We start from the raw sequence: 26,232 nt of genomic DNA, 5'->3' as shown, positions 1-26,232 counted from the left end.
TCTCTGAAAAAATAGTCAACATAAAATAAATAAAGAGACAGATGAGTGTATCTCATGCAAACAAAAATCAACTGATTGAAATGACACCTGCCTCAGTGATGCTCAGGATAGTCAGTACATAAAAAAATGTGCTGCCCAGTGATACTCAGAGTGAAGTGTTAAGTAGTTAAAAAAACTGGATAGTAGCTCCGTGTAGTGTGCTCTGGGGTTCAACTTCAGTAGTCTAAAGATAAGGAAACAAACAAAAAATAAATATTGTCTTTCCAATTAACTTCTACACAAAGTACACTGAATATATAAGTTTACCAACTCTTGTTTGTTCATACATTAGGAACATCTTTGATACCTTAGAAGACAAGATGTTGGACATTAGGACACATCCATCCTTTATTTTCATTATGTTGCATAGCAAATAATACTAAGTGTGGAGCCCTATGGACAGTGCAACAACCGCCTCATCACTCTGCACTTGATAACTAGGGGGACAGACACAAAAGCCACCAAGGTGGCACATTTTTGTGTGCAGCCACCTTGTCATCAAGAGTAAGCAGAAAAATAGTGCTCTAGCAGCAGGAACTTATTTCCCTGGTTTGAAAGTTGTTTTCCTCTAAAGCTTAGAATCCTTCATAACAATCACTTCTCACCTTTAAGAATAGCTAAATTATCATTACTTGGGGGTGACATGATATGCTACATAGAAGACCTCAAGAACTCCACCAAAAGACTTCGAGATTTAATAACCAAACAGTAGCATAGCTGGATACAAAGTCAGCACTCAAAATCATTAGCCTTCCTATGCATGAACAAACTCACTGAGAGAGAAATTAGGGAAACACCACCTTTCATACTAGCATCCAAAAGAATAAAATACCTAGGAATCAATCTAATGAAGGATGCAAAAAACCTCTACATTGAAAATTACAGGGCTCTGAACAAATGAGATTGAAGAGGATATCAGAAAATGGAGATCTATCCTTTGTTGTTGGGTAGGAAGAAGCAATATAGTGAAAATGGCCATACTTCCAAACTTGCTGTACAGATTTAATGCAGTCCCTGTCAAAATTCTGTGCTAAGCAGATTTCATGGAATTAGAGAAAATCATTGTGAAATCATTTGGAATTATAAAAGACCTAGAATAGCAAAGGCAATTATGGGCAACAAAGGAAAGGCAGTGGATGTCACAGTCCCTACCATGAAAATAAACTACAGAGTTACAGTGATAGAAATAGCATTTACTGGCAAAAAACACACCCAAGGTTCAATACAACAGAGGAGAAGATGCAAAAACAACTCCAGACATAGTTAGCCACATTACCCTTGACAAAGGTCAAACACCCTCACTGGAAGATAGCATCTTGAATAAATGAACCTGAAAAAACTGGCTTTCCACATGCTGAAGATTAAAACTAGACTATCTCTTTCTTCATGCACTAAACTAAAATAAAAATGGTTAAAGATCTAGATATTAAAATGAAACTCTAAATCTTCTGGAAGCTAGAATAGGTAGACCTCTAGAAGACCTTGATGTAGGCAAAGATTTCATGAACAAAACCTCACTCACTTCAGAAATACTGCAAAGAATCAACAACTTAAATATCATCCTATTAAAAAGCTTCTGCACAATATGAGTAACCACCAAAAGGGCAAACAGACAATCCACAGTGTGGGAAAAACTTTTGTCCTCTATTCCTCTGACAAAGGACTATTATCTAAAATATAGAAAGAACTCAAAAAATCAGACACCCCATCTTTAATGACCCAATCCAAAAATGGCGTCTGAAATGAACAGACTCTTCTTAGATGAAGAAGTAGAATTGGCTAGTAAATATAAATGAATATATGAAAAATGTTCAACATCAGTGGTCATTTGAGAAATGCAAAATAAAGCAATCCTGAGATTCCCTCTCACTCCAGAAAGAATGGCTAACATTAATAAATCAACCAATAACAAATGCTGGCAGGGCTTTTGGGAAAAAAACACTTTTCCACTATTGGTGGGAGTGTAGACTGGTACAACCACTGTGGAAATCAGTGTGCAGATTCATTGAAAAACTAAAACTAAAAAATTCCATTCAATCCAGCTCTTTCCCCTCTTAGTAGCTTCCTGAAAACATTAAAAGCATCACACCACAGCAGTATATGTACACCCGTGCTTCTAGCAGCACAGTTTGTAATACCTAAACTATGGAAACAGTCCAGATGCCCATCACCTGATAAGCGGATAAAGTAGATGTGAATTTTTTTTATACAGTGGTGTACTACTCTGCAATAAGTAAGGATAAGCTTGAGACATTTCTAGCTAAATGGATGCACCTGGAGGGCATACTCTTAATTGAAATAAATTGGACACCATGTTTAAGTACCATGTACTTTCTTTGGTGTGAGAAACTGAAAGTGTACATGAGGACCAAAATGTATAATAGGTATTGTGACATAGGAAGAAAATGTTCAAATGGGAAGGGGAACTAGGGAGGGGTGAGGGGGAAAGGGAGGAAAGGAAAATAATGAAAAAGGCTTTTGTAAATAAGGAGGGAATGAGGCATTGAAGGGAGGGAAGGGGAATCAGAAGAAAAAGAATCAAGTTATACATTGTACTGGTACAAATCCCCTAAAATAAATGTGATAATTATACATACCTAAAATCTACCAATAAACTGAACTCAAAAAATAAAATAAAATTAAATAAAAAAAAAGAATTGTGTTTAAAAGTCTGCTGTATGCAATTTGTAATTGCTAAATTGTGGAAGCAACACAAATGTCCATCCACTGAGGAATGGATAAAAAAATTGTGGTACTTTTAAATAATGGAATATTACTCAGCTCTAAAGCAAGATAAACTTGAGGTTTTTATAGGTAAATGGTCACAACTAGAGACCATACCTGTAAGTGAAATAAACCAGACCTCCATGTGTAAGCAACATATTGTCTCACTAGTGTAAGAACCTGAAAGAATGAATAAAATTAGGAGGTATGAAAGACATTGTGAAACGAAAGGAAAATGCTCAAAAGTAGAGTAACTGGGGTGAGGGAACAGAGAAAAGAAAGAAGAGGAAATTATGTATGTAAGTATATGCATAATAGCTAACACAGTTGTACTACTGATTTCTATTGCTTTACTGAAAGGAACAGTTAATGATTAATTATTTGATCCATCTTGCATGTCTCTGTTTTCCTGAGAAACCACTTTGAAGATATCAATATATAATACAACAACCATTGTTAATTTCCTACCACTTTGTCTGTAACTCTGTATTGCATGTATTGTTCTTATACTGTTTTGTAAGTGTATGTCTGTTTGTTAATATGTTTTCCTTCTTTTATTCTTAAAACAAAAAAAGTCTGCTGTAAACCTAATGGATTGACTTGCTGAATGACTTTATTTTTCTCTGACAGCTTTTGAGATTCCGTCCTTGTGTTGAACTTCTTTCTTTTTTTTTTTTTTGGTTTTTCTCTGGTACCGGGAACCAAACTCACGACCTTGCGCTTGCCAGGCAGGCGCTTTGCCGCTGAGCTAAATCCCCAGGCCCAGTGTTGAACTTCTGCGACTGTGACTGTGATGTGTTGTGGGAACTTCTTTTTACTGATTGTAATTATCTGCTACTTTGTACAGCTCCTTTAACATTATGTTGGTTTCTTTCTCTAGGCTTGGAAGTTTTTCTCCTTTGATTTTTATAAATACATTTTCATTCTATGTGCACTGGGCTCTAATTTCTCCCTAATTCCAATTAATGTTATAGTAGCTGTTGGATAATGTTTCTTTGCTTTCCTCTTTATTTTTTTAAACTCACAGTAATACTCCTGCCTCAGCCTTCCAATTGCTAGGACCACAGGGTGTGCCACCGATAAAGTGTAAAACAGAGGTTCAAAAGGACAAAGATGGCTGATCCATATTAACCAAGCTAGCAATCATCAAAATTGTAAAGCAATAGCCCTTACTCTCCGCCCATCATCTATCCATTCTAATACTATAAATGAATGGAAATGGAACAATACCTATTAGTATGCTGTTAATATTTCAGGTGTTATGCTAGGCATCTGGTGACCATTTCTTCAGGACTGCATCCTCTTTGGGGGTCAGTGACGGCAGATGTCACTGTACTATGAGAATGCCTGATGTGGTAAGTGCAATTGCTGAGGGAACATCATGCAGGAACTTCCCGAGTCACCCTTCTCTTCCATCTTCCTGGAGCTTTGCATACATAATGGGTGCTCAGAAAACATGTATAGTCACAGAGATGGATGGATTGATACAAGAAAGGATGAATAAGGTGGATCCTGGATCCCAGTGTGGGGAGACATTTTCCAAGATATTCCAGGGGGAGGAAGTCAAGAGGTTAGTGTGCTAGTAGAGGTCACCCTTTTGAGACAGAGTCTTCCAGTGTAGTTCAGGCTGATTTTGAACTTACCATGCATCGTAGGGTGGCCTAAAACTCATAGGCACCCTCTTGCTTCAGCCTCTCAAGTACTGGGTTCAGAGGGGTGCACCTTTCTTCTCATTTTAAAACTATCTCTGACGACATCATTTTGTGTCTCCCTTCTGTACCCCAAATCTGTGACTCACTCCTCATTTCATCATTTCCTCTATTCATGCACTCAGTTAAATTTTTGATCTCTGAGATTTCTGTCTAGCACTGTTTCATGGAGTCTATTATTTTGGTAAACTTGTCTTCATATTTTGAATAGTTTTGGTCAGCTCATCTAAGTTCTTATTTTTCTTCTATAAATATATTGGATACACAAAGATTTCTGCTCCTTTTTTAAGGATGCCATAACTGTCTTCACTCTGGAATATTTTGGTTATTTTCACGTGGTCATAATCCTTTAAAAAATTATATTTGATGAACTTGGTGGCACATGCCTTTAATTTCAGTCCCCGGGATACACAGTCCTTAGAATCACTGTGAATTTGAGGCCAGCTAGGACTGCATAACAAGTTAAAGTGCAGCCTAAATTTCAGGTTTGATTTTCATTTTTTCTGTCTGGTGTGAGGAAGGGATGAAACCCGCCCCTAACTCACACACAGAGCTGGTCTCATGTTGATATGGCAAGCAAGTTCATCGAGAAAGGCACTCACAAGGAAACCGAAAAGGCATGAATAAACAGAGCTTTATTGGAGCCAGCTGGCGGACGGTCTCTAACCAGGAGCCAGAGAAGATGCCCATACTAATCTAAGTCTCACTTTCAGTTTAAGTACATTTTAGGTTTTTATAGTAACCATTACCTCATTTTTGGGACTCTTACAAGAATGTCACACAATTATCATGAAATTTACTTCTCCCAGAAATTCAGACAATCAAATTCCAAATGATCATTGCAATTTAACTTTTAGCCCTCTTCTCAATTTGCCCTGTTTGTTCTGTTCCCATTTTATGACTCTGCTCTGCTCTGAGCTGATAACTAACCAAGGTGACTGGGGTTAACTATAGCTCAAGTGAACTTTAAGTGACTTCTCTTATTTTTGTTTTTGAGACAGGCTCTCCCTATGCAGTTCAGGCTGGCTTTGAGCTCACTTTGTAGCCCAAGCTGGTCTTGAACTTGCAATGATTCTCCTGCCTCAGCCTCCTGAGTGGTGGGATTACAGGTGTGCGCCACCACGCCCGGTGTCAAGAGACTTCTCTTAATATGGAGTTAAAAACAGAAAAATGGAGTCTCTCTTGTCTTATCAATATGAGTAAAACCAGTGTGTAAAGAGATTCAGTGAATGAACTCTTCATTTTACTCTATTCCTGTGAGGGACCTGGCTAAGATCTCCAACTGCCTGTTTGAGAGGTATGGTGAAATGATGAAATAAGGAACAGAGAAAAATGTAGTAATACTTGAAGGAGGGATGGGAGGTCAATGCCTCAAGATGAGCACAGACAAAGACGCTCCAAGCCAGCCACTATTTATTTGCTGTATACCTTTGGAGGAGGGGCTAGCAGAAGATTCGAGGTCAGCAGAAGACTCAGAGTTTGATGACTCAGCAGCCAAGATAAATAGGAATGACTCACGAAGGCGGAGGTGATCTTATGCTGGAGTGTTTTTAAATCTTACTGGTTTTAGTTTAGTCTTAGTGGGTGGGAGAGGATGGTTTATGGCTAAAGAGTTAATGGGAAATCTCAAAAGGGTAATTGCAATAATTCCAAGCCTCTATTGATCCCTTAAGGAAGTATGCAAAATTAGCCATTGTGAATTTGTGGTCCCCAGTATATCCCCCCTTTTTATTTTTGTAATTGCAGCAGTTGAAACAGCATACAGGGTATGATCACCATTATAGCAACAAACATCTGAGAAGTTTGTGGAAAGTCCTGTCATGCCACCAGGATGTGAGCCTCCTGCATTTTCTTTAGTTATCCCCATGTCCTGTGTTTTGTGGCCTGTGTGGATCTCAGTTCTTGTGGTATCAGGCTTTTCTCCAGGGTCATCCTTCAGAATATTCACACTGGAGGGCCAGATGGGGACTAGGCCTTACCCCAGGCCTGGGACATCCCTCTTTCCATGGTCACATGCTCTGGGAGAGTGGCCATAATGATGTTCCATTGTCTGTTAGCAGAACACCCTTGACCCATGTTATTAACTGCACTAGGTCACTTTCCTGTTTGGATGTTCCTCTATAGAACTTGAGCCCTAGGCATGCTTTTCAGATTTTTCCTTTTGCCAATGACGTTCTGATGGAGGGTATTTACTTTCTGTGACCAGGGTTTTTTTTTTTTTTTGAAATTTAAGGTAAAGATAGCAAGATCTAATCATGCATGTGTAGGTAATCATATTCTTCCTTTTGTTTTTGTAAGTTGCACCACCAACCACACTTTCTGAGGTAGCTCTTTGGTGAATCTGATACTATCAACCTAAAATGTGAATCAAAGTCCAACTGTCCATGAGCTCAAAACCAGCCTGAACTGCATAGTAAGACCCTGTCTCAAAAAGGCAAAAAAAATCTAACTTAAAGTAGAGATCAGGTGGGAATAGCAGGAAAAATACACACACAAAAAATGTTGCATATATTTCACTTCCAGCTGGTGGGGTCCTTATAAGAGCCAAGGAGATGATGCACTTTTGGACCTTAGCATAGGGCCTAGCATACAGTAAGAGCTCAATAAATACATCATTCTCAACAAAGATTTTTAAATAAGGAAGGGAAGAGGGGAGTGGAATTGGAAAAAAAGAAGAACCAAGATATATCATGTACAGGTACAAATTCCCTATAAGGAATGCTATCATTATGTATATCTAAAATGCACCAATAAAATTAATTGAAGAATAAATGCACCTTTCCTTCTCTATCCCTCCAAGCAAAAGCTGATCACAACCTTCATCCTTCAAACTTCTCCTCTATTGCTAATAATAATAAAAAGAACGGTAACAGAGGCCACAAAAGGAAATTCATATTTATTGATGATGTATTTTTTGAGCTCTTAGCTAGTCCCTATGCTAAGGTCCAAAACTGCATCATCTCATTGGCTGTTATAAGGACCCCACCAGCTGGAAGTGAAATATATGCAACATTTTCTTGTGTGTATTTTTGAGATAGGATCTTGCTATGCAGTTCAGGCTGGACTTGAGCTCAATTTGTAGCCCAGGCTGGTCACAAACTCTCAACGATCCTCCTGCTTCAGCTTCCCAAGTGCTGGGATTACAGGGATGCACCACCACACTCAGCTAAAATTAGGTGTTCCTGTTTCTTTTGTGTTGTTGTTTCTTGGAACCGGGAATCGATCTTGGGACCTTGCACTTTCCAGGCAGGTGCCATGCCATTGAGCTACATCCCTGGTCCTTATATGCAACCATTTTTAACCAGTGTTTACCCCCAAAGGAGAGTTCAGCAGCCAACAGAGTTTGTAGTTGGGGAGAGCAACACCAATTCGTTCTAGTGATTTTAACATAAAAATTCTCAAACCATGATGCTGTGAAATCAGCATCTCACACCAGAGAGGTTAATGTGTTCAGCTGATGAGTCAAATGGAGCATATCCTTGTCACCCACATTCAGAAGCTTATTTCAAAGCTCACTTTTCATATGGTGTGTTCTACTAGTTTTGACAAATGAATCATGATGTGTATTCACCCTTGTAGTCTCATAAAGAGTAGTCTCCCTGCCCTAAAATCCTCTATGCTCTGGCTGCTCACCACTTCCATGTAAACCAGGCTGGCCTCAAACTCAAAGAGATCCTCCTTCCTCAGCCCACTGAGAGCTGGGATTACTGGCATGCACCGCCCTACTTGGCTTGACCTAACATTTTATTTTATTTTATTTTTTATTTTTTTGTCTTTTTGAGACAGGGTTGGGCTATGCAGTTCAGGCTGGCCTTGAGCTCACTTTGTAGCACAGGCTGGTCTCCAACTGGCAATGATCCTCCTGCCTCAGCCTCCTGAGTGTTGGGATTACAGGTGTGCACCACCACACCCAACTTCGACCTAACATTTTAAAGATGAAAAGATGATCATGATTTTACCTGTGAATTATTTAGATTTCCCTGCACTTCAGCTTGCAGTCACTTTTACACTCCACACTAGTATCCAAACCTCATCTCTCTTGTTGAATTTATTCCTCTGTTTACTTGCTGTTGTTCTGTTTATCTGCATTGAATGTAAAGTCCATGGACATGAGATAAACTGAGGGCAGGACCATGCTACATTCACTGGGTATCTCCTGTTATCCAGAACAACAGCAGAATTTTTCCAGGCATTCAGGAAATGTGTTTGAATCAGTCATGAGAAAGAAGTGAAAGAGAGTCATTGGGGAGTGTCAAATATTCCAGAACCTGCTGGGTGGAATTTCACATGCTTGTAATCCCAGCACTTGAAAGGCTGAGGCAGGAAGATTGCTGTGAGTTTGAGGCCATCCTGGGCTAGCTGATGAGTTCAAGGCCAACCTGAACTATGTAACGAGACTCTGTCACATACACAGAAAGTAAAAAACCACAGAAACAAATATACTAGAATCTTCCCCGTGGACATGTCCATTAGTGTGTCTGCTACCTAGGATTGTTGTTAGACCTCTGCACTAGACATGTGAAGAATTTCCCTATCAAGAATCCTTGTGCTCCTTTGTCTCACTGGAAAGTGTGGATCAGCCTGTTCACCCTGGTTTTACCCACCGCCATTATCATACCATAGATTGCAGCAGGGGGTTGGGGGGCACTTGGATGATGGAGTCACTGGGGCAAAGCCCCAGTCTTTTACTCCACCTTGAAAAGCACAGTTCTCACAGTCAAATGAGGCTGTGATGAGTGAGGGGGCAGAACCTCAAAACTGCCAATGAGCCTCCCTTTCCCTTTCATGGTCCCTCTTTTAATCTGTTGGACAGATATGAATTCTCCCAAGTCGCTTGCCCCCCTCTCTCCCAGGGCTCTCCATTGGCCAGATTCCATGTCTTTGGGGACAAACACTAAGACTTCATGTAAACTAAGTCCTTGGGAATTAACACCACAGAGCTAGGGCTCCAGTGTCCCTTGTTTAGAGCAAGGTGCTACTGAATTAGAATGAAGCCTGCTGAGAACAAGGATAAGATGGATCCCAAAAGGGCAAAGAAGAAAATATTTCAGGGTAGAAAGAAAACTGACTTGTGAGAAAAAAAGATGCAAAGGATTCCAAGAAAAATCTTATCAACTCAATGGCTGGATAAAGAGATCCTGAGATATAAGTGGGTGTGGTAACATAGGCCTGTAATCCCAGCCCTCTGGGAGGCTAAGACAGGAGAATAGAAAGTTCAAACTCAGCCTGGACAGTTTAACAATTTAGCAAGATCCTCTCTCAAAAATTAAAAATGAAATGGGCTAGGGATACAGCTCAATATGAAGGGCTTGGGTTCAGTCCACAGCAACACAAACACACACAAAAGAAGCATAAAAGGACTCAAACTAAATGGGAAAAAAGGAGGAAGAAAGGAACAGAAAATAAAAGAAATCCTGAGAGGCAACTGGGCATAGAGAAACATGCTTGTAATCCTAGTACTCTGGGGGGCTCAGGATAGAGGATACTATATTTGAGAGCAGCTCTGGCAATTCAGTGATTTAACAAGACTCTGTCTCAAAAGAAAAATGAAAAAAGATGAATAGAGTCACAGATCAATGAAAAGGCCCTGTGCTTAAACCATCTGTACTGAAGAAAAAGGGAGGAGGAGGAAAAGGAGAAAGAAAAGAAGGAGAAAGAGGAGAAGGAGAAGGAGAAGGAGGAGAGAAGGAGAAGAACGAGAAGGAGAAGAAGAAGGAAAGAGAGAACCTGAGATTGGAGTGCAGCTGCTCAGGATGGAGCCCCAAGATCACTAACAACCTCACCCAACAGGACAGATGGACCAAAATAGCTGAGCACAATTTGGGGAGAAGTTTTTGAATTCTGATGATTGTAATGAAAATGTCCCCTGATCATCCTCTAGGTTCCAGGAGATGGGACCACTGATGTTTATGGGATGCAGAGAACGAAGGTTGCACAGCCAGCTGAGGCTTGGAGAAGGGGGCAGAAGCACAGAAATATTCTCAAGCTCCTGAGCAGATTCTTTGGAACTCTGGTTGGCACTTTGAGCTGGAGAAAAGGATGAATGGTCCCCCATATGTGCTCAGAAGATTGCTCCAACCTGGGCTGCAAATAAGGACCATGATGACTTTCTAGGCAGACGCTGTGCCGCTGAGCTATATCCCTGGTCTTATTTTCAGTTTTTAAGCAAGCTTTTACTGGACTAGAGTGGAGTGTAATTTGGATCCTTCTACCTCAGCTTCCCTGAATCCTGGCATTATAGTCATGCACCACCACCACACCTGGCTGGAGAGAGTTGGGTTTTTCATTTCCTAATTCTACAATGCCTTAAAATGATGGCCTATTTAATCTCCTCAGATCCCATAGAAGCTGGGATCCCATAAGCACAATTTTCTAGAGACTGAACCCAGGGCCTTTGCACGGAGCTACATCTCCAATCCTTTCTTTACTTTTTTAGCCTTTTGGCACAGATAAGGACTTGCACAGGACATTGTCTTGGATTCCAAGGCCTCGACTGGATCCTTCAGGTCTCCAGGGTGCACACAGTTGTTTTGTGCCTGCTATACCTGACTTCAGTAATCCCTGACTAATATGCTGTCTTAGCAAATTTTCAATAAACAGTGATATTCATGATTGTCATCACCACTAGTCTCACTGTCCTGCTTAAATACATAAAACAGTTACTTAGGGGTGAAAATATCCATTGTGCAAATTCTGGATTAACGCAATCCTGTAAAAAGCTTATACAAAGCCTAGAAATGTGGAGAAAGGAATTTCACTGAAGAACACCAGGATGGGGAACTTCTGTTAAACAGGCCCAGGGATGGAGACCAGTGATGCCTATGATTTGGGAAGCTCAATCTAAGTAGAATAGACATTGTTATGCACTGGAAGGACAGTAGTAATGCTCCTCCTGCCTCTGCCATCCATATGCTGGGATGACAGCCATGTGCCACAACTCCCAGCATCACTAAGGAAAACTTGCCACAATTTATTTTTCTTTCCTTTTTTTTTTGGCTTTTTGAGTCAGGGTCTCACTAGGTAGTTCAGGCTGGTCATGAACACAATATGTAGCCTGGGCTGGCCTCAAACTCACAGTGATCCTGCTACCTCCTCACCCTCTTGAGTGCTGGGATTACAGGCATGCACCACAACATCCAGCATTTTTTTTCTTTTCTTTTTCTTTTTTGTGCTACAATTTCATGGCCTTCATTCATCTCCTCATTATTTTGGTCTGATTCCATACCAAAATTCTTCACCTAAGTTTTTGTTTTACTCCAGTACTGCAGGATGAAATCAAGACATTCAAACTGAACTACATCCACAGTGCTTTTCTTTGCCTTTTTTTTAAAAAAGAGAGTCTCAATAAATTACTCCCCACCCGGGCTGGGTTTGAACTTGCTCTCCTCCTGTCTCCTGCTCCAAGAGTGCTGGGATTACAGGCAGGTGTCACCAAGCCTGGCTTTCACTTGAGTCTTGAAGACCAGCCTCACCATTGGTGGTCCTTCTCCTCCCTGAATGGTCACATGATCTGCTGTCAGAAAGCACAGCATGGAACAAGTGCTGGGAACAACTGATACATGGAGATTCCTATTCTCTTTTTCCTGAGGATGACATTGCTGACTTCACACCATTGTTGCCTGTCTTTCTTTCTTTCTTTCTTTCTTTCTTTCTTTCTTTCTTTCTTTCTTTCTTTCTTTCTTTCTGTTGTATACACATCTGCATGTGTAACTATTAATTGCTAATGAAAATTAAAACTTTCCTGGAATCTTCTGAGAAGATTTTTAAAAATGATAAACCCCTTTCTCTTCAGTGAAGCCACCCTCGGAGTTAGTCACTACTCTCACTGTGTCTATCATCTTGACTCCGAAGATGATCTTCCTCCTCTTCTGGTCCAGACTCTCAGATTTAAAGCATCAAATTAAGGAAAGGTCACCTTTCCATAGTTCAGTTCTCTGAAAAACTTCCAGCTCCCACTGTAGGTCATAGTCCAGGAGTGAAGCAATCATAAGCTCAAACTTTGGGGCCAACTGGAAAGTCATACGAGCAGTCACAGTGGTCGATCTTATTATCACAAGCCTGAAAATGCACTTCTGGAAAATGTGGCCTTGCTGTATACACATGTAATTTTTTTAAAAGAAGAGGGTAATATGAAGGAAGCTGAGGTTTGATTACCAAAAGCAAGCACAAAGAAAACAAACAAGGATGACCAATGAGCACTAGAATTCAAATTATCAGATGTTTTACAGAGATGGGGGGCCAGTTTTCCTTTCTATTTTCAACACCACAGTACACGAGAACTATTTTTAAAAAATAAAAAAGATTGAGGGAAAAGAAAAAAACAAGAAGAACATTTAAACCATGGAATTCTCCCCATTTGTTCCTGATAAACTTCAATCACCTCTTCTTCCTCCATTGCCAGTTCTTTTGGAGTATGATTATCAGCAATTCTCTGACCTTCAAAGAGAAACCAGGTAAAGTCAGTGGCATTCCTTGCCTTTGTACAGTACATTTCTTGGAGTTTCTTGGGACATGCTGTCACTTTCACTTTGAAGTGAATCTCACTACTTTCCTGTCCTGTGACTTTGAGTTTAGTGCATTCTCCTTCCCTGTTATCTCCCAAGTCCTCAACTGAAGGTTTTGCCTCCTGATCAGACATGGTGACAGTGGCTTCCCTGGGCAGTGGCCAGGGAAGATCCTTGCTCTCTCTGCCCATTTACAATCCTGTCTCCCTGCCCCACAGCACACCACCACCACACAGGGGTTCTACCTCTGGAATATTTTGATAATTTTCATGCATCCCCAAATTCCTAGCCACAGTGTTTCAGGTTTGATTTTTTGTGTGCAGTTTCAGGAGCAGGTTAAATTCTCTCCTGTGTACAGCTGTAGGTTCTCGAGGATCATGTGAGTAAAACTCAACCAATGTTTCACTAGACAAGAAGGTAGGAAACGGTAGGAATTCACCAATGGTTGTTATATTGCATATTGTTGTCTTCAGATTAGTTGTTCAGATTACCAGATATAAGCATGAAAAATTGGTCAAAAAAGGTTTCTTTTGTTTTATTTTTTATTCTCTTTAATGGTTTGATCACTCTTACATACTTACATCTGCTAATCTTAGCAACTTCACTGAAGATAACAATATGTAATACAACTGCTGTTAATTCCTATCATTTTGTTCTGAAACCCTGTATCATTTTTATTTTTTTGCTTTGTTTTCCTTTTGTCTATGTTGTTGGTATTTTGCTATTTTTTTATTATTCTCTTTAAAATAAAAACAAACAAAAACCAATGGTGTGGAATCAGTCAGTGAATGAGTTCTTGATTTTATTCTTTTCTTAATTCTTTTCTTTCAAAGAGTGACGCTGGGTGAAATTAATTAATCAGGAAAAAGCTGAATAGTCACCCAGATTTAACTGGGTGGAGTTTCAAAAACCTACACTCTGATTGGAAAGCAGTAACTAGAAAAGGAGAACAAGATTGGGAAGGTCAATAAAAATTTGGCAGGAGCCATCCAGGATCCTGGAGCCGGGAGATGCTACCTGGTTTCCTGGGAGGCCTGAGCACCTGGCCACTCCATCCACCTCTGGTGAGTCACCACCCTTCTAAAGACACTCCTCCTGTCTGACCTCAGCCAGTCTCTCTTGGTTGCAGGCAGCTCGGATGCCCATGAACATTTCCTTTTCTGTATATTCAGATGAATGTATGTGAGGCATTGATTTTACCTCAAGATGTAGTTTTGCATTCATCTTAAATATTTACAATTTTGCTATATCTAAATATTTACAATTTTGCTTATGTCATTTTAAAATTTCTTTTTTTCTTTCTTTTTTCTTTTTTTTTTGGTTCCCTTGAGACAAGGTCTTCTTACGTAGTACAGGTTGGTCTAAAACTCACTATGTAATACGAGCTTTAATTCAAAGTGATCCTCTTACCGCAGCCTCCCAAGAGCTGAAATTAGAGGTGTGTGACAGTATGCCCAGTTGTCATAATCAAATTTACTTTTAAAAAGCGGTTCAAATTTTACTCATTACTACTTTCTTTCTTTCTTTCTTTCTTTTTTTTTTTTTTAAAAATGATAATTTGGCTTTAAACTAGGAGCTCTAAAGTGAACTACATTCCTGGTGATCCAGGTTGTGGAGGAACTGCCCAGGAACTCTTCCCATCATGCTTCATGGGTGCCTTCACCAGGGGATTCCCTGAGGTCCTGAAGACCATTTCCCCAGCCTGGCCCTTCCCCTGCCACCCTTTTGGGGCCCTCATGAACACAAGAAATCCAGAGATCTCACAAACTCATCTGGATATTGTCCAGCTGTAGGCACAAGACCTACAGACCTTTCAAGCTGTTCTGGATGGGCTTGATGGCTCAGAAGTTTTGCTCCAAGTAAGGGTGACCCAGCTATCCTGGCGGGAGGGCCCTAGGCATCTGGGAAGGGACAGTAAGGCTCAGGGAGAGTGGGAGGGTGGAGGGTGGAGCACAGGCTTCTGATGGTGACTGCCAGGAGGATCAGAGGCATCTTGGCCATTGCTGAGCCCCTGGGTACTGGCTGTTGGAAGAGGAGGATTGCTAATGGAGGAGACAGCAATGAAAGAAGCACTGAGAATGGGGATAGGGCTGAAACCAAGAAGAAAGGGGCAGGAGTAAGGTATGGCAGAAGAAGAAGTGGAGAAGGAAGCCACTGATGTCTAGGATGAGCAGTGAATCATGGGAATAAAGCTGGGCTTGAATTCTGAGACTCCTTCATTTACCCACAGGAGGTGAAAACTGCAAGTATTGAATATGTGGAACATACACCAAAACTTCTGGAAAGTCTGGGCTGGAAACTTGGATGATGCTAGTTTTCCAGAGGTCACAAGGAGGGAAAATGGAGAAGAATGGGCCAAAGGTGGCAGAACAGCAGCCCTTAATGGTGGTTATAGACCTGAACCTCCATCTGGAATGCCTGGATCCATCCTTGTCCTTTCTCTTCAAGTGGGCCCAGGATTGTGATGCCTCCTCCCTTGCCTTTGTTGCCAGAATTGCCTTTCCTCTTCTATCTCTCTTCTGTTTCTGAATAAATTTTAGGAAAGTTTTCTCTGGTTCTGTGCGGTATGTTAATGGTGTTTTGATCAGTATTGCATTAAATCTGTACAACAATTTTGGGAGTATGGCCATTTTCACTTCACTGGTTCTTACTATCCATGAGCAACGGGTATCTTTCCATTTTCTGATATCCTCTTCAATCTCCTTTCTCAGAGTACTATAATTTTCAATATATAGACCTGTTTTTGGTAGTGGAAATTGAACTCAAGACCTTACACTTGCCAGGCAGGCAAGCACTTGTTTTGATGATCTATACACCCAAACATTTACTTCCTTTGTTAGATTGTTTCATTTCATTTTTTGGATGCTATTGTGAAGGATGTGGTTTCCCTAATTTCTCTCTCAGCATGTTTGTTGTTTGTGTACAGGAATGTTAATGATTTTTGAGGTTGACTTTGTATCTAGATATGCTACTGAACTTGTTTATTAAATCTAGAAGTTTCTTCGTGGAGTGTTTGGGGTGTTCTATGCAGTGTATGTCATCTGCAAATAATAATTTCATTTCTTCTTTCCTATCCTTATTTCTTTTATTTCTCTCTCTTGTATAATTGCGCTGGCTAATATTTCCAAAACTATATTAAATAGAAATGGTGATAGTAGACCCTTGTCTTCTTCCTGATTTTAGTGTGAAAACTTTCAGTTTTTGTCATTTAGTATGATAATGGCTGTTGTTTTTTCATAGATGACTTTTATTAGATTGAGGTAAAGACCATTTATTTTTCTGTAATTTTTTTTTATCATGAATGAGTGTTGAACTTTGTCAAAAGCTTTTTCTGCATCTATTAAGATTATTATGTGATTTCTGTCCTTGGCTCTATTGATATGGTGTATTACAATTATTGATTTGCATACTTTGAATTATCTTTGCATTTCTGGGAAGAATCCCCACTTGGTCATGGTGTATAATTTTCTTGATGATTGGCTGAATTCTGTTTGCTAGTATCTTATTGAGGATTTTTTGCATCTATATTCTTTGGTTAGATTTATCTGTAGTTACTTTTTTCTTGTTGGGTCTTTCTCTAGTTCTGGTATCAGAGTAATACTTGCTGCAAAAATAGGTAGGAAGAATTGCTTCCCTTTCAACTTCGTTAAAATGATTGAGGAGTATTGGCATTAAATCTTCATTAAATTTCCTGTAGAATTCAGCCGTGAATCCATCAGGACCTGGGCTTTTCTTTGTTGGTATGTTTTTAATTAAATTTTGAATCTCATTAATTGATATTGGGTTATTCAGAATTTTTATGTCTTCTTGATTCAGCTTTGGTAATTCATACATACCTAGGAATCTGTTCATTTCTTCTGTGTTTACCATTCTATGAGAGTAAAGATTTTCAAAGTCGGTATTGATTATCTTCTGAATTTCCACAGGATCTGTAGTGATTCAACCCTTTTCCTTCCTCAATGCAAGAATTTGAGTCTTTTCTTTCCTATTTTGATAAGGTTGGCTCAGGATTTATTATTTTTATTCATGCTTTCAAAGAACCAGCTCTTTGATTTATTAAGTCTTTGTATTGTTTTCTTAGTCCTGATTGCATTTATTTGTGCTCTGATCTTTATAGTTTCCTCCGTATGGGCTTTGGGTTTGTCTTGCTCTTCTTTTTCTAGAAGCTTTTCTAGAATGCTGTGGTGCAGCATTAGGTTGTTTATTTGTGCTCATTATGTTTCCCTGATGTGAGAATTCACTACTATAAATTTCTCTCTTAAGACTGCTTTAATTGTGTCTCATAAGTTTCAGTATGTTGTATGTGTTTTCTTGTTTAGTTGTAGATATTGTCTAATTTCTTCTTTAATTTCATCTGTGACCCATTCGTTGTTTAGTAGGGTGTTATTTAACTTCCGTATGTTTATGGAGTTTTTGTAGTTTCTTTTGCCATTAATTTCCAATTTCATTGTACTATGGTAATATAGTATGCATGGGATAATTTCAGTTCCTTTGTATTTCCTTAAGCATGTTCTGTGGTTTAGTATATGATTCAAGGCCACCTTGAACTACAAAATTATCAGTGACTCTTTCCATGGTGCTAGTTATCCGGGTACCTTGCAGTGAATTCCCAATCTCCTGTCTGGAGTTACAGCACATGGCAAGAAAGAAAAAGAGACAGAAATTATGAGGAAAGCGGGCTCTGGGATTATCAATGTTCTGTGGGAACAAAGACCAAGAATCTCTAGCTAGCCATTTTATTAACCTGTGCAGGGGGAGGGGTATGCTGCTTTTTGGGGAACAGCATACAAGTAGTGGTTGAATGGGCACGTTTGTCATCCTAAAGGAAACAAGTTAAGATCCCCACACATACACCTGAGTGCTAATTTTTCCTGTATTTTTCTCAACAGACTTCATCCTGCTCTGTGAACATCACATCCTCATTGACTAAGAAGAAGTAGGAGTTCTGCATTCCACAACCAGCTCACAAGATAGGGCAAGGAGGGCCTCAGACAGATTATATGTCAATTTATAATTTGTGGTCCCTAATACTTCCCCATTTTTGTTTTTGTAATTGCAGCAGTTGAAACAGCATACAGGCTATGATGGCCATGATAGACTTTTAGGAGTTTGTGGGAAGCCATGTTGCATCACTATTGTATGACCCTCTGGCATTGTGTTCTTTAGTTGCCCCCATGTTATGGATTTTGTAAGCTGCATGGACCTCAGTACTTATGGTGTTGGGCTTTCCTCCAGGGTCGTCTTGAACAATGCTCATACTGAAGGGCCAGGTGGAAATAGGCTCCACTACAGGGCTGAGATATTCCTCTTTCCATGGTCATATGTTCCATGAGGACACCCATAATGGTGCTCCATTGTCTGTTAACACAAGCTTACCCTTAGCCCCGTATTATTAACCGCATTGTACCATCCAACTTACCTGTGTGGATGTCCTTCTGTAGGACTTGTGCCCTAGGTGTTCTTGCCAGATTTTTCCTTTTGCCAGTGAAGTTTTGATGGAGGGTATTTACTTTCTGCAACTAGTTTTTAAAAAGTTAAGGTAAAATTTAAGTTAATGGTAGCAAGATTTACCTGTGCATGTGGAGGTAATCATATTACCCACTTTTTTTGTACTTGTGTTTTAAAGGAAAGATGAGTATGTGGGTGTAAATAACTTAGTTATCTATAATATCTCCCCTCTGAAGAAGCCCCTCTAACTCTAGTTAGGGCAGAGTGGGTGTAGATTCCATCTTAACTGCTCTGAGCTGAGAAGGGTCAATGTAAGGGGAGACCACGGCCAGAATCCTTCTCTGGACAGCTAATCTAATGAGACTTAGATAGAATTTATGTTGTAGTTTAGCGACTCTGAATTCTGATAAATTCTATTATAATTTATTCTTAATAACCCATAACAGTGGTCAATTACTAGTGTAGCTGGAAACTGCCAGAAGAGGTTAGTGAGTGGAGGCCCTTCCCCTATGTACCATATTATTAAGCATTTTTTTATACTCTTGGTTATATTTTTCTGCTGGATGCTCAAGATCAAGTTAAATTGAGACTTGTATTAGTAAAATTAATTTCTTGTTATCTGTCAAGGTTAGTTAAGTCTCCTCAGGATTTACTGTGGAACCATGTGTACAGCCTCTCAGCTTTTCTGTCCGCATCGACCATTAGGATGAGTCACAGCCTTTGCCTGACCAGTTGTTTCCTATGAAAGGGTGGGAGACTTTTCCCTATAGTGACCCTCCTTTGGCACACTGCTGTGTCCCCATCCCCTGGGGTTCACCAGCCTCCTTGGTCAGGAGGTTGTGTGACTCATCAGAGTTGTAGGATGTTGCAGAAAAGTTTTCCTTGTGTCCTGGGTCCTTGTTGACCTTGGAGGGCCAGGGCCAAAATATTAGCTGTCCTCTTAGCACAGATACCTTTCTAGCTTTGATCTTCTAACCTGAATTGCTAAACAGCCGGAAGAGACCAGTGACATTAGCATTGTAGTGGGAGCAGTGAACTGAATTATTATAATTTTTTTTTTTAGACTTTTTTTTATTTTAGAAATAAAAGGAGGAAAATACTAACGGACCGACAACATTTTACAAAATAGCAAAGGAACAGTACAGACATTACAGAGTTACAAACAGAGTGGTAGGGAATTAACAATGCTTATTGTATTACATATTGATATCTTCAATGTAGTTTCTCATGAAAACACATATAGACATACAAAGCTAATCAACCAATGCCTCACTGACAGTTTCTTTCAGCAAGGAAATACAGGACAGTAGAACACCTTTGTTAACTATCCTGCATATACATATATACAAACTTTCTCCTTCTTTCCCTTCTCTTTTCCCATATTCCAGAAAGCACTCATGGGTAAAGGATAACTGAATTATTATAATTCTATCAGGATATCAGGCATTTTAAAATATGAAATATAGCCAGAAGAGTGTTATTTCTTACTGAGTATTGTTGTCCTAGTTGAATCCCTGTAGAGTGCTGACAATGGTTATAATTTACAAAGAAAACTTGAGATCAAAAGCAATATATAATATTTTAGCATGACAATCATGATGACACTATTTTTGTAAGACACGTATTTCCATTTTGGTAAAGAGTAGCCCTTTTAGTCAATCATCTCTATCTAGTACATAAAAAGCTCACACCTAATTTGTTATCTTTTAATGGGATGTCATTGAAGAAATTTGTGGCATACTCTGGACTGTTTGATATCTAAGCATCTGTACATGTAATAGTACATGTAAAACAAAGCCATCACAGAACTCTTTTTTTGAATTATTATTTAACATATATTCTCATGTTAGTTTGACATATGTGTCTTGTTATAAGTAGCTGGAGCACAAGAGAAAGGTATATATCTTGTCACTATAAACAATCCCAGTTTTACATGTTAGAAGACTGATATATCTGGAAGGCATGAATACATTTAATGTACAATGAGATTAACAATAATGAATTGCCATACCCATATGAAAACTTTTGTTTCTTAATTTAGTTTTGAACGAAGCACATTTTTTAATGAGAAAAATTTATTATTTTGTTTATGGAAAACAATGTTTTGATGATGACCAATGTAAAAATATCACAATAATATGTTTAACAATGTTTATGGGGTATCTCCCACAAGGCTATGGGAACTACTTGGACCACTTTAATGAATAAAGACTGGAATAAGATTTTGCCAGGTAGCTGCTCCTCTATTCAGGGGAATCCTGTCCGAATCCTAACCACTACCTTACCGGATCTCTCTTTAATTATCTTAATGATTTCTGATGACCTATGAGATTCAGCTCATAACAGTTAACACATTGTTGTGACCAATGAAAGATTCTTGAGTCATTGTACATACACAACAGTATATATTACATTCATAAAATCAATTTAACATTATTTTGGCCAGCTGGCAACTTAGGTGGAAACATGTCTTTAATTGTGATAACAATCTATAAGCCAACTTAAATTACAGATAAATGCAAAAATACAAAACACAAAAAGAAGAAAAAATTTTTGAGCTCAAATAAAACAGTTGTTTACAGGTTAGACAGATAGACAAACAAATACACATAAGACAACTTGTTTATAAAATTAGAGTGCACTCAAGTATATTTGGCCAAATTGAATTATAATTCTTATATAGTTTTTAAGCTTGTAAGTATAATAGACTAATGAAAAGGGTTGAATCACTATAGAACTTTTTGTAGGTCAATTAACAGAGATCTCTTGTAATGAGAATCAGAAAGAATAAAATCTTTTACACCTTTGTAAGCAAACACTGTTTTTAAAATGAGCCCTAGGTTTATCTGATTGGAATATCCAGCTATACAGGCTACTTACTCAAAAAAATGAAATTAAAAATTCCCAGTTAGAATTCAGATGTTCCTCTGCTAGGTATCTCCCCCAAAGAGCTTAAGTCATCATACTACAACAATACATGCACACCAATATTTATAGCAGCAAAATTCATAAGAGCTAAATCCTAGAGGCAACCTATATTCCCATCAAGAGATGACTAGATAAAGAAAATGTATCTATATATAATGAAATACTACTTGGCTATAAAGAATGACACATTCATAGGAAAATGGATGCATCTGGAAAATATAATGCTGAGTGAAATAAACCAGATACACAAGCTTAAGTACTATATCCTATCTCTCACTTGAGGAGGCAAAGTACAAAAAGAATAAAAGACGACTAGAAAGGCACAAGGAGATGGATCTCTTTCAGTAGGGAAGTGGTCCAAGGGAATAAGGGTGGCCCTCACTCAACTCTTGATTGTCTTTGCCTTTAGAAAGATCAAACTCCATATTTCCTAATATCTATTTTTATTTTGTTCTTACTTTATACTTTGGGTTTCTAATGTAGGAGAAAACATGCAATATTTAAACTTGTGAGTCTGATTTATTTCACTTAACATGATGGTCTCAAGGTGAATGCATTTCTCTACAAGTAATTATTGAAAAATAAGTTCTTTGTCCCTTCAAGTTCTTAGTCACAAGTAACTTCTCATTCCATGTGGCACCCCCTGGAAGAAAATACAGGGCAAGGGAAAATATTTAATAAGCAACTGAGCTGGAAATGGTGGTGGAAAACTCTAATCTCAGGATTTGTGAGGCTGAGGCAGGAGGATCACCACAGGGTTAGGGCCACATAGTACTATACAGTGAGTTAAAGTCAGCTTGAACTATCTAACAAAATCATATGTCAAAAGAATCAAAACAAACTGTGAAAACCATGTAATAATAACACAGCATCTTAATGATAGAGAGAGACACAGTTCATAACAGTGTTTGGTCCTAGGCAATTCTCTCCTCTAAAGTTGCTGAATTTGAGGACCAGGGTTCCAGAATGGTGAATTTCCCTTCCCTGAAACACTTCCAGAATAAAGCTAATCTTCACTTATCTCTGGGTTATATTAAAAAAACTGGTCTAGATTTAATCCTAAAGCTTTCAAAAATAGATGTACAAGTTTATCTGCCTTGTAGTCCTTAGGCAAAACTGAAGATTAACTCATCTTCCCTCTCCCTTCAAGAATGATGCTGCCTAATTTTTAGAACATAGGGCAGACTACTTACTGTTGCTTTAACAGATGTAGTGGTTGGATAGTCACCACTGATGACCAAACTACTGTTTAGTTAACTACATGTAATTGTTTCCTCTAAAGGGATAGATTGTTAAAGGTAGTTTTAACTACTTCTAAGGGGGTGAGCAGGCCAGGTTTGGGTATAGAAAGAAATTATCTTTGTGAATAGTAGCAACCTGTAAGATGTTTCAGAGAGAAATCGTGACAAAGGGCAGTCCTCTGGAGATTGAGGCTATGCCTCTTTTATAATATTTGTTCTCATTTAAAACTGTTATTAAACATATAGTGTTCCCTAGGAATGTTTTATTTTATCAGTGAACTTATCTGTGTTATAAAAATCAGTCAGTCTGCAGTGATACCATCATTTGTTAATGTTTGATTGCTGAATGATTTTAATTCTTTCTAAAGTAAGATAGTTGCATACAGTTATGTTAATTTGCATTTCTCTAATGGCCAGAGATGTTGAACTTTTTTCATGTATTTGTTGACCATTTGTATTTCTTCCTCTGTGAAGTGTCTGTTCATATCTCTTGCCCATTTCTTGGCTGAGTCTTTCATTTTAGGTGGTTTAAGTTTTTTAATGTCTTTTGTATAGTCTAGATATTAGTCCTCAGTCTAAGGAGCAGCTGGAAAAAGTTTTTTCCTATTCTGTAGTTTGATTCTTCACTCTGCTGATTGATTCTTTTGCTGTACAGAAATTTGTTTAGTCTGATATAATCTCATTTGTTGATTCTTGTTCTGTTTACAAAATCCTTTCCTACACCCATGTTTTCAAATGTTTTACTTATTTTTTCCTTCTGGTATGTTTAACGTTTCTGTTTCAATGTTTAGATCTTCTATCATTTTGATTTTAATTCAATATATGGTGAGAGATAAGGGTCCAGTTTTAATCTGTTGCAAGCAAATAACAAGTTTTCTCTGTGCCACTTGTTGTATAGGCTCTCTTTCCTCCAGCATATACTTTTGACCCCTTTGTCAGAGATCAAGTAGTTGAATGTGTCTGGGGAGGTTTCTGTATCCTCAGTGTAATTCCATGGATAAACATATCTGCTTTTGTTCAGTTTTTTTTTATTTTAAAGAGTAAAAGAAGGATAACAATAATGGAGGGGGCTTACCAAATTACAGACAAAGTGGTAGGAAATTATCAATGGTTATTATTTTACATATTGTTACCTACAAGATAGTTTCTCAGGAAAACAAATAGACAATTAATAGTGAGTTACAGACAAAAGAGGTAGGAGATTATCAATAGTTGTTGTACTTTACTTAGGTATCTTCAAAAGAAAATAAATAGAACTATACATGAGTGACCTATTGAATAATCATTAACTATTCTCAATGGTTGTTGTAGGAAACACATAATAATAAACATACATCCATTTATGAAATAGGATAGGAACAATATAAACATTACAGAGTTATGGACAGATTAGTAGGAAAATATCAATGGCTGCTGTAATACATGTTGGTATTTTAGAAGTGATTTCTCAGGAAGACAGAGATACGCAAGAAGGATCTAACAAGTAGTTACAGCCTAAGGGTTGTCAAAAATCAAGTGAGCCATCTGGGGCCAAAGCCATTTTTGCTTTTGTTCACTTTTGTGCCATTTTTGTCACTATTTCTTTGTAGTATAGCTGGAAGCCAGGTATTGCTATGCCCCCTACTTTGCTCATTGCCCAAAATTGCTTTGTGATTTTGGGTCACTCCCGTTTCCATATAAATTTTGGATTTTTTTTCTCTAGTTCTATAAAGTATGCTGTCAGTATTTTGTTTGGGACTGCATTGAATCTCTATAACAGTTTTGGTAGTGTGGGCATTTTGATAAAATTTGTTCTGCATGTCCACGAGCAGGGGACATCGTTTCATTTTGTGGTGTTTTCTTTAGTCTCTTTGTTCAGAGTACCACAGATTTCTTTGTAAAGATCTTCCACTTCCTAGGTTTATTAGGCTAATTCCTGGGTATTTCATTTTTGTTCTCTTTCCTTTTTTTCTTTTTTGTTTTTTGCAGACAGGATCTTGCCGTGTAGTCCTGTAGTCCAGGCTTCCCTGAACCTCATTATGTAGGCCGGACTGGCATTGAACTTGTGGCAATTCTCTTGCCACAGCCTCCTGAGTTCTGGGATTACAGGCATGTGCCACCATGCCCAGATCATTTTTCTTGCGGTTACTGTGAATAGTGTTGTTTTCACTGTTTCCTTTTGATCGAGTTCATTATTAGTGTACAGAAATCCTGATGGTTTTTATGTATTGATCTTGTATCCTGCTACATTGCTGAAGTTAGTGATTAATTTTAAGAATTTTTTGGTAGAGTTCTTTAGGTCTTCTATGTAGAATATCATGTCATCTGTAAATGATGATAATTTGAGGTCTTCTTTCTTACAGATATCTCTTTTATTTCTTTATCTTGCCTAGTTGCTCTGGCTAATGTTTCAACCTCTAAGTTACAGTGCTCTAAGAGAAGATAGTGCACATCTTTTCCTTATTCTTGATTTTAGGGAGAATGCTTTTAGTTTTTCCACTTAGTGTGATGTTGGTTATTGGTTTGTCATACATAGCCTTTATCATTTTTAGGTATGGCTCTTCTATACCGACTTTTTAGGGGTTTTTATCATCAAAGGGTGTTGAATTTTGTCAAAGGCATTTTCTGTACCTATTGATATGATCATATTTTTTAAACATTGCTCCCATCTGTGTGATATATTTCATTGGGGGCGGTTACTGGGAATTGAATTCAGGACCTCATGCTTGCCAGGCAGATGTTATGCCACTGTGTTAAACCCCTGGCCCACCAACATTTACTGACTTGTATATGCTGAACTCTTCATGCATATCTTGGATAAAACCTGCTTGATCATGATGTATGATCTTTTTGATAACATGTTGCACTTTATTTGTTAATATCTTGTTGAAGATTTTTGCATCTGTGTTCATTAAGGAGATTAGCCTACAGTTATTTTAGTTGCGTCTTTACCCGGTTTTGAGATCAGGGTTATACTGGCTTCCATAAATGAGTTTGAGAGCATTCCAATCCTTTCAATTTCCTTTCAGTTTCTTTGGTTTCATGCTCATAAATCTTTTGAGCTGTTCTTTTTCATGGAAATACCTTATTTCTATATGTATTTTGAAGGATAACTTCACTAGATAAGTTAATTTGGGTTGGAAGTTATTTGCTTTTAGGGTTTGCAGTGCTTTACTCCAAGCTCTTCTGACCTTTAGGGTTTGTGTTGAGAATTCTACTGTGATCCTAATTTTTTAAATCTTTTTTTTTGGTACTGGGAGTCAAATTCAGGAACTTGCACTTGCCAGGCAGGTGCTGTGCGGCTGAGCTAGATCCCTAACCCCAATTTTTTTTTTATCTTTATACATGATTTTTTGTTTTTATCTGACTGCTTTTAAAATTCTGGATTTATTTTTCCCTGAATATCTGGTAGTTTAATAAGAATATGCCTTGGTGAGCTCCTTTATTTCATCATAACTATTTGGAATTTTGTAAGAACCACTTATATTGTAAACTTTTTTCTTATAAATGGCCAATTTTCTTGTATTATTTCTGTAACCATGTGAGTAAATCCCTCTGTGCTATCTTCTAGTTTTTTTCTAATGCTAATTAGCCTTAGACTGATCTTCTCATTTTCATCTAATAGTCCCTTTATAATCCTCTTGTTCTCTTATTTCTTTT

At 38.3% G+C, this 26,232-nt stretch overlaps 1 pseudogene; it reads right to left on the bottom strand.

The window, feature by feature from the left end:
- Positions 1 to 418: 418 nt before the first annotated feature.
- LOC102015852 lies at positions 419 to 13,110 on the bottom strand (annotated as a pseudogene).
- Between the last annotated feature and the right edge of the window lie 13,122 nt (positions 13,111 to 26,232).

The sequence above is a fragment of the Chinchilla lanigera genome, unplaced genomic scaffold, assembly GCF_000276665.1.
Source record: "Chinchilla lanigera isolate Chin_1 unplaced genomic scaffold, ChiLan1.0 scaffold00085, whole genome shotgun sequence".
Classification (NCBI taxonomy): Eukaryota; Metazoa; Chordata; class Mammalia; order Rodentia; family Chinchillidae; genus Chinchilla; species Chinchilla lanigera.
Note: the sequence above shows the minus strand (reverse complement) of the source record. Positions and strands in the feature narration are given on the sequence as shown.